Source organism: Psammomys obesus, unplaced genomic scaffold, assembly GCF_907164565.1.
Source record: "Psammomys obesus unplaced genomic scaffold, mPsaObe1.curated_primary_1811, whole genome shotgun sequence".
Classification (NCBI taxonomy): Eukaryota; Metazoa; Chordata; class Mammalia; order Rodentia; family Muridae; genus Psammomys; species Psammomys obesus.
Window position 1 is genome coordinate 554,089 of NW_026596962.1, and position 13,926 is coordinate 568,014.

Sequence of the window (13,926 nt, forward strand, 5' to 3'; positions counted from 1 at the left end):
CCTTCCTCCCTCCCTCCTTCCCTCCCTTTCTCCTTTCTTGCCTTTCCTTGAGGCTCTGATTGAGGATGTAAGATATCACCTCCTTGCTCTGGCTGCATGTCTGTCACTTGCTGACACGTTCCTCTATCACAGTGGACTCTTGCCCCTCTGGAGCCATAATCTCAAATATGACTTCTTATATGTGCTATCCTGACCATGGTGTTTTATTATAACAACAGAAAGGTAACTAGTAGAGTTTCTAAAATTAACTGTGGTGTCAGATCCTTTTCAAATTTCGGGATAGTGCTGCTAATGGCATGAAATGGGAGTCACAAATTTTCTGCACTGGCTTTTCCTGCCTCCACCTACAATGGCTGCTACAGTGTGCCATTTCTGTCGCTGCTACTGTGACATAGTCCTATAAAGCCATGGTGAACATGGAACAGATAGCCTAATGGCAGACTGGAAAGCCATTGGGGGATGTAAAATGATGTAAAAGTATAGGAAAAACCACAACTTATTTGTCTCTGAGCTTCAGAGCTCTCTGTTACATGACAGTATGATGTATCTGAGACCTAACCTAGGTCAGTTATATGTTAACTATGGAATGGAAACTCTGCCTTTAAGCCTTTAATCAACGCCAAGTAGTTTCCCCCACAGAGCTGGCATAATTCGATCTCATCTAGGCACAAAATTACTTGTGATGTTTAGTCATCTACAGATATGAGAACTACAAGATCGTGCAGGAAGCAGTTACACAGAGGTGCCAAGCACATCTGGAGCCTTATGCACTGAACTGAAGAGCCTGGCACAGTGAAGGTGGAAGAGAGAAGCCAGATGGAGGAGAGGAATTGTGAACTAGTTATCTTGCCTATGCGCACACTGCAGGAGAGAGAGCTTGGGTGAGCTGGGGGATTTAATTCACTGCTAAACCCTTTTCTCAGAGCTTTCTAGCAGAGTTCATGTTGGTCAAGTGGATGCTCAGCAGTGACAATCATGCCGCCATAGTAAGCAAGGGCTTGTTAATAGACAAACCAAGACAAACATTTTTGAATCTCCAACATGGGAGTGGGTTTCAGAATGATCCAGAAATTTGAAGATGTGTCTTGACCTTGCATTGGTATGTTTTGGTGGCTCTGTCCACTCTTTCTGTGAAATATGGAAACTCTCAGAGAAGTTCCTGACAGGATGTCTTGACTTCTGACATGGAACTAACACAGCAGGTTATTAGTGATCTCAGAAATATCTCCAAGAACAGTGAGGTGATGCTTGTGCTTCCTTTGGTTTGCAAAACAAAGCATTGCATGTTGTTAATTGGCTTTAACAGAATCTCTGTAGAAGGGTCTTGATCTGTAGAAATATACAAAATCCACTTTCAAAAAAATGGACTTCTTACGGCCATTATGGATTACTTCCGGTTACCATCACAGTGTTATCAAATGAAAAAAATCAATCGTGTTATCAGCTATTGAACTGACATCTTTCTGTCCCACATTACTTCCTTCTCCCTGTCTGCTGGGATCTGCTGTGGTCCCTTTGTCCCCTTCTGGTCTCCCGCTAATGTCCTCCGTCATTCCGCCCTGCCCTCCACCCTTCTTCCCACACACTTCTCTCTGCACTCTTCTCCTTCAAAACACAATCTGTGCCACTGTATTTTAAGCTTTATTAAATGGCAATAGATACTCTAAGAGGTAAACATTTCTATCTAGAATTCATGCTATAATCAGAGTCAAAAAATAATGAAAAGGAAGTGATCTGTTAGACAATGATGCTAACATGATGATGTGAAATAATTCAGGCCCCATGAGTCAATGCTTAAGTAACTCCCATGTTGTGTCAGATGCTATGGCTGACAAAAGATTACTCTAAATGTGTGAGAAGGTTGTACAGGTTTCATGCTGATAAGGTGCCATTTATATAAGAGACTTCAAAACTTGAAAATTCTGGCATCTGCAGGATTCTCTAGGGTAGGAAGAGACTTCTGTCCAAAGATAATATGAATTATCTTTCTAAGTTGAAAACTTCTAAATCGAAAATGTATTGGTCTCTTAGAGGAAACAGAAAAATTTCACATCAAAGTGAGCCACAGTCTTTCTACCAGTGCACATCAAATGTTCTGCAGATAGCATGCTGTTATCAGGGACAAGATAGACTTCTATCAGTTTGTGTGCTTGGTGCTTGTTTGATTCGATTAGAGTATAAGCTTACTATGGTCAAGGAGCTGTGTGTGCTTAAAATTAAGTCCTCAGTGCTTTAAAGATTTCTTGACTTATAGAGGCCAGCAACTTCTTTTTAATAAATTGGTACAAACCCTTATCAGAAACATATATCTATCAAAGATTGTAAAGGGTAGTATTAATATCTATGACTTTTCTTACACAATTGAAAATATAAACCATCATCAATATGAGCACCACCACCATTATCATCATATTCACCATCATCGTCATCACAGTCGCTGTCGTCACTATCAGTTATCATCACCACTATCACTACCATAACATTGTCATACTTAATAACACATCAACACTATTACCATCGTTGTCACTATTGGCATCAACATCTCCAAAATCATCGTCACCATTGCCACCAGCAGTGCCACCACTATTACCACCACCACCGCCATCCTTCTTGTCCCCTTCCTTCCACTCATAACCACTTCAGCAGCAGCACTGCCATCATCACAACAGCTGCTGCTGTTCCTTCCTCCATCGCTCAAAATGATTCAAGTAAATCTTCATTTAGACACTTTCACAAAATGACTGAATGATAGGATGGCACTGGTCATATTATCTCCCCCAATTACCAAAAGAGGGAATAAGACATAAGTGACTAAGCTTATCCATGGATACCAAACTGATAATTAGGATGAAATTTGCATTTGAAGCCCTGATTTACTGATCCAATCAGGTCACTATGCAGCTGGGCACATTGAACATAAAGGAAAGAGACAAATTTAACTAATTGCATGACTATTGCTGAGTCTACATTTTGGTTATGGCTACTTTGTGTCCAGTATCCAATTCTGACCTTTAATGTTATGTTATATTCACTAACCATGAGATGTCATGAAAACAACACCATAGTGGCAACTGAGTTTTAAAGAAAAAAAAATCTTACACTGACAGTTTCAAGGAAACAATTACTCTAATAAAATATTTCTACAACTTCAGATTTTAGAACAAACACTCCACTTGAACAGTGGTTTTTAACATAAAGCTGTGGGTTGTATTAATTTGCAGCTACACACTTGCAATGATTGTATGAAAACAAGCTACATTTTTATATTCAGTGTTAATAGTCATCCTTAAATGCTTTTTTATTTTAGCCTCCTACAGGAAAGGTATTTTTAAAATCATATCAGTCAAATTTCCAAATAAAGGTAAGTCTTGTAAAATGTCTCCCTTACATGAGTTTTTAAAATTACAGTGGATATTTAAACATTGACCATAAATTCATTGACATGTCAAATGTCTAAATAATTATTACATCAAACGTTAGAAGCAGAGGTAACCATATGGAAAGATCAGCATGCTTTTTCAAGGTCGTTAACCAACACATTAAGTCATTTTTATCCCATAACATCACTACAAAAGCCACAGGCGTCACCAGCAATGTGCTTCACAGACATAATTCTAGACTTTTGGTTTAATCACTAATCTATAATCCAGTTACAATTTTAAAAGTCCTTTAAATACTTTCTCAAAACAACAGCACCAAGCTAAAGTAAAGTGAATGGTTTAATTTTGTTTTTTAAGTGTTAATTTTAAAATTGGTTTTCTTCTAAAATATTGTAATCTTTTTAAAAACTTATTTTTCAGTTATATTTGTGTGGTTCCAAGGCAAATACAACCAACCTTCATTGAGTTTTTGTTTCTGTGCCATCCCTTCTCCTTCCTTGTTCTTTAAATGATCACTCTCAGATTAGACAGTAGTTACTCAACCGTTTTGTTGATCCATCTGGAAAAGGTTAATACATGAATCATGACCGTTAGCCAACAGTCACTCACGAGACAGATTGCATACTCCGTTCTCCATGTCGCTCTCCTCACAGGGTAACACTGGGACCACAGAGAGTAGATAGGTGTCCCTGTAGGGTCAGAAGCTATGCTGCAACTCAAGGTCTCAGAGTCAGATATGTCAGAATCTGGGACACAATCTAGGCAATATTGACCCATGACACTTGTTAACAGAGCTCAGGGATGGGGTTGTACCAGTCCCCATGTTGCCAAGCATGTGTATAAGATGTTGTGTACAGCCTTTCTTCAAAATGAAGCAGCAAGCAAGCAAACAAATGACAAAACAACAACAAACCCAAACCAAACAAATAAAAACAAATAAACAAAGGCAGTTCTGGAGCTGGAGAGAAAGCCCAGTGGTTGAGCACTTAGTACTCTTGTGGAGAATCAGAGCTCAGTTCCCAGCACCCAAGTATGGCAGCTCAAGACTATCTGTGACACCATGTCCAGGAGACCTGGCACCCTCTTCTGGCCTCCTTAGGTACTACACTCACATGCACATGCCCAAACAGATGCACATAACCACAAAGAAACACAGATCTTCATAATAAAAAAATATATAATTTTTAAAATTAAAATGTAATTACATTTCCTCCCTTCATAATTTTTAAAATAAAAATTAACTTTTGAAAGATCACTTTTATTATTTCAATCAAAATGATATGACTTAATTTGTCTTTCTCAGAACATAAGTAACCTCGTGTATGTAGTGACCCGTCCTGAGGGCTAGTCGAACAGGGTCCACCTGAAAGAGTGAGTGGAAATTGGGGGACAGAGAAGCGAAGAATGGAGACAAGATTCCTGATCAAGTCTCAATTTACCTGAATGTGCAAACAACACTTATAAAGCAAAGGGTACAAGCAAAATTTTCTCACAGTAGCAACACATCTGTGCCACCAGGCAAGGCAACCAAGAATTCACTCAAGGTCAAAAGAAGTCTGCTATCTGGTTCCCAAGGTTGTAGAGGCTTGCTATCTATTTCTCAGGCTCAGAACTCCCTGCCTGCAGAGACCGCCAAGGTCAGCTCTGAGAAATGGAACTATGGATAAGACTCGCATCCGCCAAGGCCAGGAGGCAGAATTCCAATTACCAGACTCCTTCAGTTTCCCCTTCTTTGTTTTATGGAGAGCCTGTCTTAGGTTGGCGAAATGTGCATTTTTCTCTTATTCATCATCAAGGTCTCGGATACAATTTTCACAAGCCTCTGTCTTAGGTTGGAAAAAGCACAATTTCATGCCTACCCGTCATTGACTTACCTCCATATCAAACGGGGTTGTTAGAGATCTTTAATGTAAATTCATGCAACTGCACTTGCATGTGTTGAAGTTGTTGAAGAAGGAACTGTAACACACAAGGAATGTACGTTCAATAAGCATTCATCTTGACTGGAGGGGTCTTCATTGACATCATTATCATTGTCAGGAGAAAACTCCTCATTCATTTGTCACACCAGACATTCCAGTAGCCATCGAGCTGCAATGATCTGAATATAACCCTGCATAACCCTGGACTAACATGGAACTGTAGTCCTTTTTCTCCTGTAAAAGAGCATAAGCAAACATTTTGCATTAAAGAATCTCCAGCTGTGGCAACCTTTTTGGAGTTAATGGCATCTGAGTAGTGGAATTTGGCCTCTTGGCTCTGGCTTTTTTTTTAAAGTCCAGTCTCTCATAGACTAACCTTCATGGTCGACAGTGGACTGCTCTGACCCTAAGAAACTCTGTGCAAACATAGTAACCAGCCAGCAGGCTCTGTGTAACCTTGGGTGAGCCCTCTTATGTTTTGGCTAAGTAAAATTGCCTTCGTGAGAAACTGCTTATATTTTTTAAAGTCTGCTTAAGTGTTAACCTGACACCCATTGAATCGACACTTTGGTCAGCATGTAGACTAGGTGTCCTTCTCTGTATTTCCCTGTCTCTCTCTCCCCAACCCTCTCTCAGGTGGTATTTAGGTGTCACTGCTGGCTGGTGACATCCAGCCTTTTCAAATGAAGAACAACATATTTTTTTAGTTTTTTTTTTATATGCGATATATTGTAATAACTGCAGTTTTTGTTTAATTGGCGCAAATAGCATGGCTTGGTTTTACTTTGTAAAATTAATAAAATAAATACCAAGGTCTTTTGACCTTCCCCAAAGGGTTGAGAAACTGTTTTAAGCTTTTTGTTAGACTGTCCAAGGGTTATTATTTTAAAATACCTGATAAATTTTAAGATGTTTTATAGAATTTAACTCTGATGGTCCAGGACCAAACTCAGAGGTGTTGAATCAAACTGTCTCATGTCTAAAAATATTAATATCATCAGTCAGATTTTAAAATATCGTCAAGTCCACAAATAAACACATACACACATAGAGACATAGCTAAGGAACATAGAAATCCGACATTGTCACCTTGGAGTAACAAGAATACTCAAATACCTGGACTTGACCAGCCTATACCGGACACATGTTCCACAAATTCCAGAAGGAGTGGACCCCTTCATGGGTTCCCTCCACACACATAGATACCAGAAGGAGCAGAGCCCCCATGGCCCTCTCCACAGCTTCCAGATGGAGAGCGGGCTCCAGCAACCCTCTTATCACACAGAAGAGGGTCTCAGTGACCCTTTCCTGGTTCCAAAAGAAGTAGAGCTTTTATGGGCCTCTTCCCTGGGAAATGGAGCGTCCTCCATATTCCCTCAACCAGATTGGAAACTCTCCAAGTTTTCCCAGACCTCGAGAGCGAACCAAAACCAGAAACCAAAACAGACAGGCAGCACACAAAAACAAAAAAACAGAGACAAAGACAAAAAACAAAACAAAACAACCGCGGTACCTGCTTTTTAAACATTTAAATATTTTTTAAACCTGTTTTTGTAATATTAAAACAAAGCATCCTCTTAGGAGTGAAATCATAAAGCACATCTATAATTTTAAAAGTCAAAACCAGACTTTAAAATCTACCAGTGCAAACAATCCAATTTTATTATTGTTATTATTATTTATTATTACTATTATTATTGTTGTTGTTGTTGTTTTAATTTCTCTAATTCCCTTAATAACTGACTTGTTCCCTTTCTAATTGGACTTTCTCTATGAGAACAGTAATATCTTCCTGCAGTGGTCCCATATCTCCTGCACATGTGGCAGGGAAAGCCACAGGGACAGAGGGCGCCGAAGGCCAGTCTGAATTATGAGACTTGGCAGTTCTTCCTCTGACTCCGTTTTATCCTCACTATCTAGCTCTTAAATTATTTTTTGCTCTGAAATTACACAAATCTGTTTGAGCTCCTTTATAAACATTTGAAATAACCTTAGAAGTACTTTTTTTCCTGCCTTTTGGCTGCTCTAATTTTTCCAAGCAACTTTTTAGCTTGTGAGATCAAATTTTTCATTTTATCACTCTCAGCCTACAATCCAGCCTGTCTCTAATTAGAGTCCACAGAGAAAAGGTTATAACAGGTACTTTCTCAGGACCATTATTAGCATAACATTTTTGCAATCTTTTCCCTATCCTCTCCTAAGTTTCCAGATTGACGGTACTTTCAACTGGGAACCAGGGACAAACTTCATTTACAAACTACAGGGAATAAGGGCATTTCTCCCAATTCTTCGAGTTTATTAGCATTGACTTTAAAGTCCTCATATATAACTCCCTGCTAGTGCTCTGCCCCATAATTGCGCTGCCTTGTCTTCCTCCATGCGATGGGCGGTCATCACGAAGCACTTTTTTTTTACTTAGGCATCCAGAGCTCCAAAAACCAGCATTTCTCACTTTTTTTTAACAAGATTTAATGTACATTTATTCTTAACATGTGGGACATATAAAGATTTTATACTGAATAAATGATATTCATTAAGCCAGAGGAAAAGGATGAATTTACATCAAGTTTTTTTGTTTTTGTTTTTGTTTTTTCTTTTCTTAAACTACATTATCTTGAAATACAAATGCGGATTCTTGTCACAGAAAAGTCTTTGAAGTTGTTTCTTCCTTTTAGTTGTTTTTTCTTTCTTTTTTCTTTTTCTTTTTTCTTTTTTCTTTTTTTTTTTTTTGTCTGTATTGGTATCCATTTTCTAAATCAATCCATATGCAACCATTTCCACACCTTGATTCATGAAGCAAATTGGAACCAGCCGCTCTCCCAACAGAGCATGACTTTATACATACAGAAACTTGTACATTACCCTCTTTTTTTTGTTTTTTGTATTTTTTGTTTAATTTTATTGGAGATATGGTCCTAATGAAAAAATATGTAAAATAAAAATAAAAAATTATTTAAATCTACCATCACTTTGTAGTTACCACATGATGAAAAAAAAACAAAAACTGTACAAAAAAAAAAAAAGAAAAAAATGAAGGTATGTTTAATGTACAACTTCTATATACATCACAGCCATAGGCAGTAAAAAAATATATATATATTTAAAAAATGACAAAAGGAATTGTGAAGAACTGTCCCGTCCATGGCGGCAGTAGTGAGGAGGCAACTCCAATGTTGTTGTTAGGAGCACACTTTCACTCCTAACTGAAAGAGCCTTTTTTTTTTTTTTAGTTTTAATTTTTTTGTTCATGGCCTAATATACCCATTTCCTGTGGAGAAAGCAGTATCTCGCAGAGTCCTGACTACTGACTGCCACACCTCCTCAAGCCCCCGTACCTGAACCTCTACAAGTTTCTACTGCACAGAGCTTTGGGTGACGGGATTCAGTTTTGCTTTTTCATTCTGTGAAGAATAAAATTCATAGGAAATCAACTCAAGGATAAATTTTCCTTTCACCTTCGTTTCTCACTTTTGCCCCTTCTTTTCAAGGTCCCTGTTCAGGCACCAACTGACCCATTCCTCGGGCTAGTCAAACAGGGTCCACCTGAAAGAGGGAGTGGAAATCGGGGAACAGAGACTTGAAGAATTGAGACAAGACAGATTCCTGGACAGAGACACGAAGAATGGAGACAAGACAGATTCCTGATCAAGTCTCAATTTACTGAACGTGCAAACAACACTTATAAAGCAAAGGGTACAAGCAAAATTTTCTCACAGTAGCAACACATCTGTGCCACCAGGCAAGGCAACCAAGAATTCACTCAAGGTCACAAGAAGTCTGCTATCTGGTTCCCAAGGTTGTAGGAAGCTTGCTATCTATTTCTCAGGCTCAGAGCACCCTGCCTGCAGAGACCGCCAAGGTCAGCTCTGAGAAATGGAACTATGGATAAGACCCGCATCTGCCAAGGCCAGGAGGCAGAATTCCAATTACCAGACTCCTTCAATGTAGGTCTTCCTATGTCTGGGAACAACTTTTCACTCTGCATCTCTAGCCCATTTTGACAGGTTTTCTTTATAACCATTACCTGTTATATTAGCATCCTTATCCCATCACTTATTTGATTGTACAGAGAAGTAAATACATTGAATGTTACATGCTGTATTGGTCAAGGCCCCCTAAGAAGGTTTATTAGATTGGTGTACAGTATACGAGGCAGATTGCATACATCTCACAATGGCCATCTCATGCTGGAGAGGCTGAAAACTCAACATATGCTTCATCCATGAAGCCAGATACTACAGCAGTACCATACTGGCACTGATGGCCTGGAGGGCCTCTGGGAAGCTGCTAGGCTTCAGTCTATGTTAGAAAACCAATAAGTCTCCATTCTTTGACAGTGAGTCATCGTATCAGCAGTGGTGCTTCAGCATTATGCCAGCAGGGTAGATGAACTGGCCAGCATGGTGTGAAGGCATGCAGGCAAGAAGCAGGAGCTCATCTTTATCAGCTCTCTCCTCGTCTGGGACACCATGGGAGGTGCTGCCCACCTCTGTGCTTTTTCAAGATCATTAACCAACACATTAAGTCATTTCTACGCTTAATGGTTTACCTGTTGGTTAGTTCCAAAGCCAGTCAGGTTGAGAATTGGGGAAATCATTTCGCTGTCCTTCTGATGTTGCTTCTGGGTTATTTTTGATGACTCCATAAGCCAGTAAGGAAAAAGAATTCCAAAAAGTGTTGATGATAACCAGACTTGTGACTTTTTGCACTTCAGATTTGTTGTTGTTGCATTTATTCTTGGGAGTCAGTTCAGCTATGTGTAAAACTGTGATTCTGTGTTTCATTAGGAGTGTCTCAAATGTGTTTTTGCCTTACCTTTTATCACATTTAGTGTGTGTGTATGTCTCTGTGTGTGTGTGTGTGTGTGTGTGTGTGTGTGTGTGTGTGTGTGCCATGCCATCTGCGTTAGAGGTCAGAGGACAGTTTTTGAGAATCAGTTTTTTTTTTCTCCCATTGCATGGGTCTCAGAGATCAAACTCAGGCCAATACCCTTGGCAGCAAGGGCCTTCACCAACTGAATCATCTCACTGGTCTCTGCCTTGTCTTTTAACATCTGATATTATTATTAAAGGATGGATGTCAAGCTGATAGTGGTTTTTCCTCAGAAGCAGTGCAGCCATTTTGCCTGCCTGCTAGAAATTTTCTTCCTTCTTTTCTATGATTTTATTTGGTCAAGGGGGTCAAGGATACCCCCACAAACAGTATATGCTATTGCCATTTTTTTTGGTTGCCACCAAGAAATGTTAGATAATGGAAGAAATCTTCTGCCCACTTCAGCCTTACAGGAATCAAGCAGAAGCTAACCTGGAAGTCCCAGAGGAACTCTCCCCAGAGGACTAGCTCTCTGGTTCTGGGAGGGATATGCAAGCTACCAAGTGAGAGAAGCAATCAATAGTTCCAGCTAACTACAAACCCTACAACCATGACAAATACCAGCATGGAAAGATCTTCTGAAAGGTGCATTTGGACACTTCCATCCTGGGGATAACCAATAGCTCTCTAACTGGACATCAGGCCTGTTCAATCGGGGAGGGTTAAGGCCTGAAACTGTAAATCTAACCCACTACCTGTGGCTACTAAGGCCAGAGGCTCTAGAGAGAACCTTCTACTGCCAATTCCTGTGACAGCATAACCCCTAGCTGCATCTAAATACTTTCTCTCTGCCACAGATGTGTGTAGCTCTCTCCTCTCATAAAAAAAAAGCTTCTTTTAAAAGCAGATGGAGACCATTACAGAAGTATACAACTGGTCAAATAGAGAGACAACTGAATGCAGAGTGCGTAGCCCTAACTGCTACCTCTACAACATAATCCTGAAACCCATACTCAGGAAATATCACAGAAGAGATCTGGAAAAACTGTAAGAGCCAGAGGACCAGGGCACCTGCTGAGAGATTGTGTCTCATACACATGACAGGGAAGCTACATGCATAAAAGCTCAGCAGTATGGTTGCCTAAACAAGACCTGAAAATGATGCCAACTGACACCCCAGTGTGGATGGGGAAAATCTCACGAGACATTATCCCTAGATAAAAAGCTACAGGCAAATAATTTATGCCGAGAAAAAGAAAATCAGTCTTCCCCAGGGTAGAGCCCACCAGTAGGATATCCAACCCAAAACACACACAAACACACACACACACACCACTAAATGAGCTCAGCAGGGTGTATCTATAAGTTTGTGTGTATGTGTGTAACAATAACAATTAAAGAATAAGAGGCCATTAATGTGAGGACTGGGGAGGTACAGGAAGTCTTGGAAAGAAGAAAGGGAGGGGAAATAATATAAACTCAGAGCTCATATAAAATTCTCAAAAGCATTTTAATTTTTATTCATTTGTTGTTCTTTCGTGTATATGTATGAGTGCCTTATTTATGCATGCATGCATGTATGTACATATTTTGCATACAAGGTGCCCACAGAGAACAAATCCCCTGGAACTAGAGGCAGTTTTGAGCCACCTGATATGGATGCTGGAAGCTGAGCCTGAGTCCTCTATAAGAGCAGCAAGTGCTCATAACCACTGAGGCATTTCTCCAGCCCCTTTGTGCTATTCTTATTTGAGTTTTATGAGAATATGTCAGTGTTGTTTATTTTGTCTTGATTTGCCTCAGTACACAAACTTTTCTTTTGACATCTAACTTTAATCCCAAGAAAATTTTCCTAGTATTTATTCTTTTCTTATTTTGCTTGAGAAAAAAAAATTCAGAGCTTCATATAGTATATGTATTTGATATTTTTTGCTTACTTTTTATGTGTCATTTAGTCTTCAGTAACCCTGACCCTGGCAGATTTCTCTTACTTCAAAATGAGAAACTCAAGGCCCCTCCCTAAAACTCATTTAGTTAAGTAGGAAAGCATGGGAGAATTAATGACACACATAGCATAGTGCAATTATGTAGATTTAAAACATGTGACCCTGAGATGATGCCGAGAGAGTCTCTGTACCAGTCGGAGATTGTTCACAACAGCAGCAGCTCTTAGAATGTGCTGTTTCAAAGCACCTGTGTGCATAAGTACACGTGAGCTTCATGAGTACATAACCCATCCTTTATTTACCACAGGGAGAGCGGGTCACTGAGGAAGTGTGTCCTGCGCTCCCTCGCCTTCAGGTAATAAAAATCCCTGTTTACTCGTTTATGTTCTGGCTGTGCCATTCTCTTTGATCTCTTCAAGTTATGGATCCATCATTCTTAGCCACCCTGGTACCTGTTGTGTCAAATCTATCTCAACACTTGTTTGGTAATGGCAGGAGGGTGAGGAGCTCAAGGTTAGCCTGGTTACATAGCAATGGCCTGTCTTGAAGTTACAAAATAACAATGATAACAGTAATAAAGACCTATTTACACTTTAAAATATCTGAATTGAAACTAGCGCTGCACCAGCACCGTGGGGAGGGCAAGGGGTTGGCCTGGAAATGTTCTGCTCTATCTGCGTCTCACATGGATGCCTAGCATTGTCGTCTCAGAGGCACACAGGCATGCCACAGGCCATCTCCAGCAAGTGCTGTTTCTGGTTCTGTGTTTCTAAGTTGAAGAACAATCCTTGGGCAGACTGTAGTAGAAAGTGTGTGTTTGAAAATGGGTTCTTGGAAGACTCCTTCTGAAGCCAGAGAAGATGCAGCCTTGAGAAGGAGCAAGAGCATTCAAGCAGCTTCTCACAACAGCCACCCTCCTAAGAGCGGCTCGGGAAACCACGATGCACCCGACTCTGAGAGCGGGAATGCAGAAAGCTGCCAGAGGTTTAGGGCAGCATCAGTGATGACCTTCTCAACCCACGCCTGCCAATGCCATGGAGGCAGCTAGCTCTGCACCTCTGCAAATGTCTGTCAGACAGAGGTGAAGGCAAGGAACGCTAGCCATGCGAGCTGACAGCCACAGCTGGAACTGGTGTCTTCAGGCATACCAGCACATATGTGCTTGGTTCACCGTTCTGAGAATAATGAAAGGGGACAGTGAGGTGACTTGGTAGGTTAAAGTGTTTGCCACCAAGCCTGATGACTTGAGTTCAGCCCACAGAGTCAGCAGGTTGAAGGAGATAACCAAGTCCCATAAGCTGCCCTCTGGCTTTACGTGTGTAAGTGTTCCCCACAACCCTCCCCAACACATAAAGAAGTATAATCAAGATTTTCATTTTTGTATTTTTATTTATTTATTTAATCACTTTACAGCCTGATCCCAGCCCCCTCCCTCTTTTTCTCCCAGTCTTACTCTCACGCTCCCCTTCCCCCATCCACCGTCTCCTCAGAGGAGGGGAGGACTCCCAATGAGTAGCAGTCCACCCTGGCACCTCAAGTAGCAGCAGAACTAAGCACATTCCCTCCCAATAAGGTCAGACAAGGCAGCCCAGCCAAAAGAAAGGAATGCAAAGGCAGGCAACAGACTCAGAGACACCCCCTACTCCCATTAGTAGGGATCCCCATGATGGCCAAACTGCACATCTGCTACATATGTGGGGGGGGGGGGGGCCTAGGTCCAGCCCATGTATGATCTTTGGTTGGTGGTTCAGTTTCTGGGCCCCATGGGCCCAGGATAATTTATTCTGTTGGTCTTCCTGTGGTGTTCTTGACCCCTCTGGCTCCTTCAGTTATTCCTCCCACTCTTCCACAAAATTCCCTGAGCGC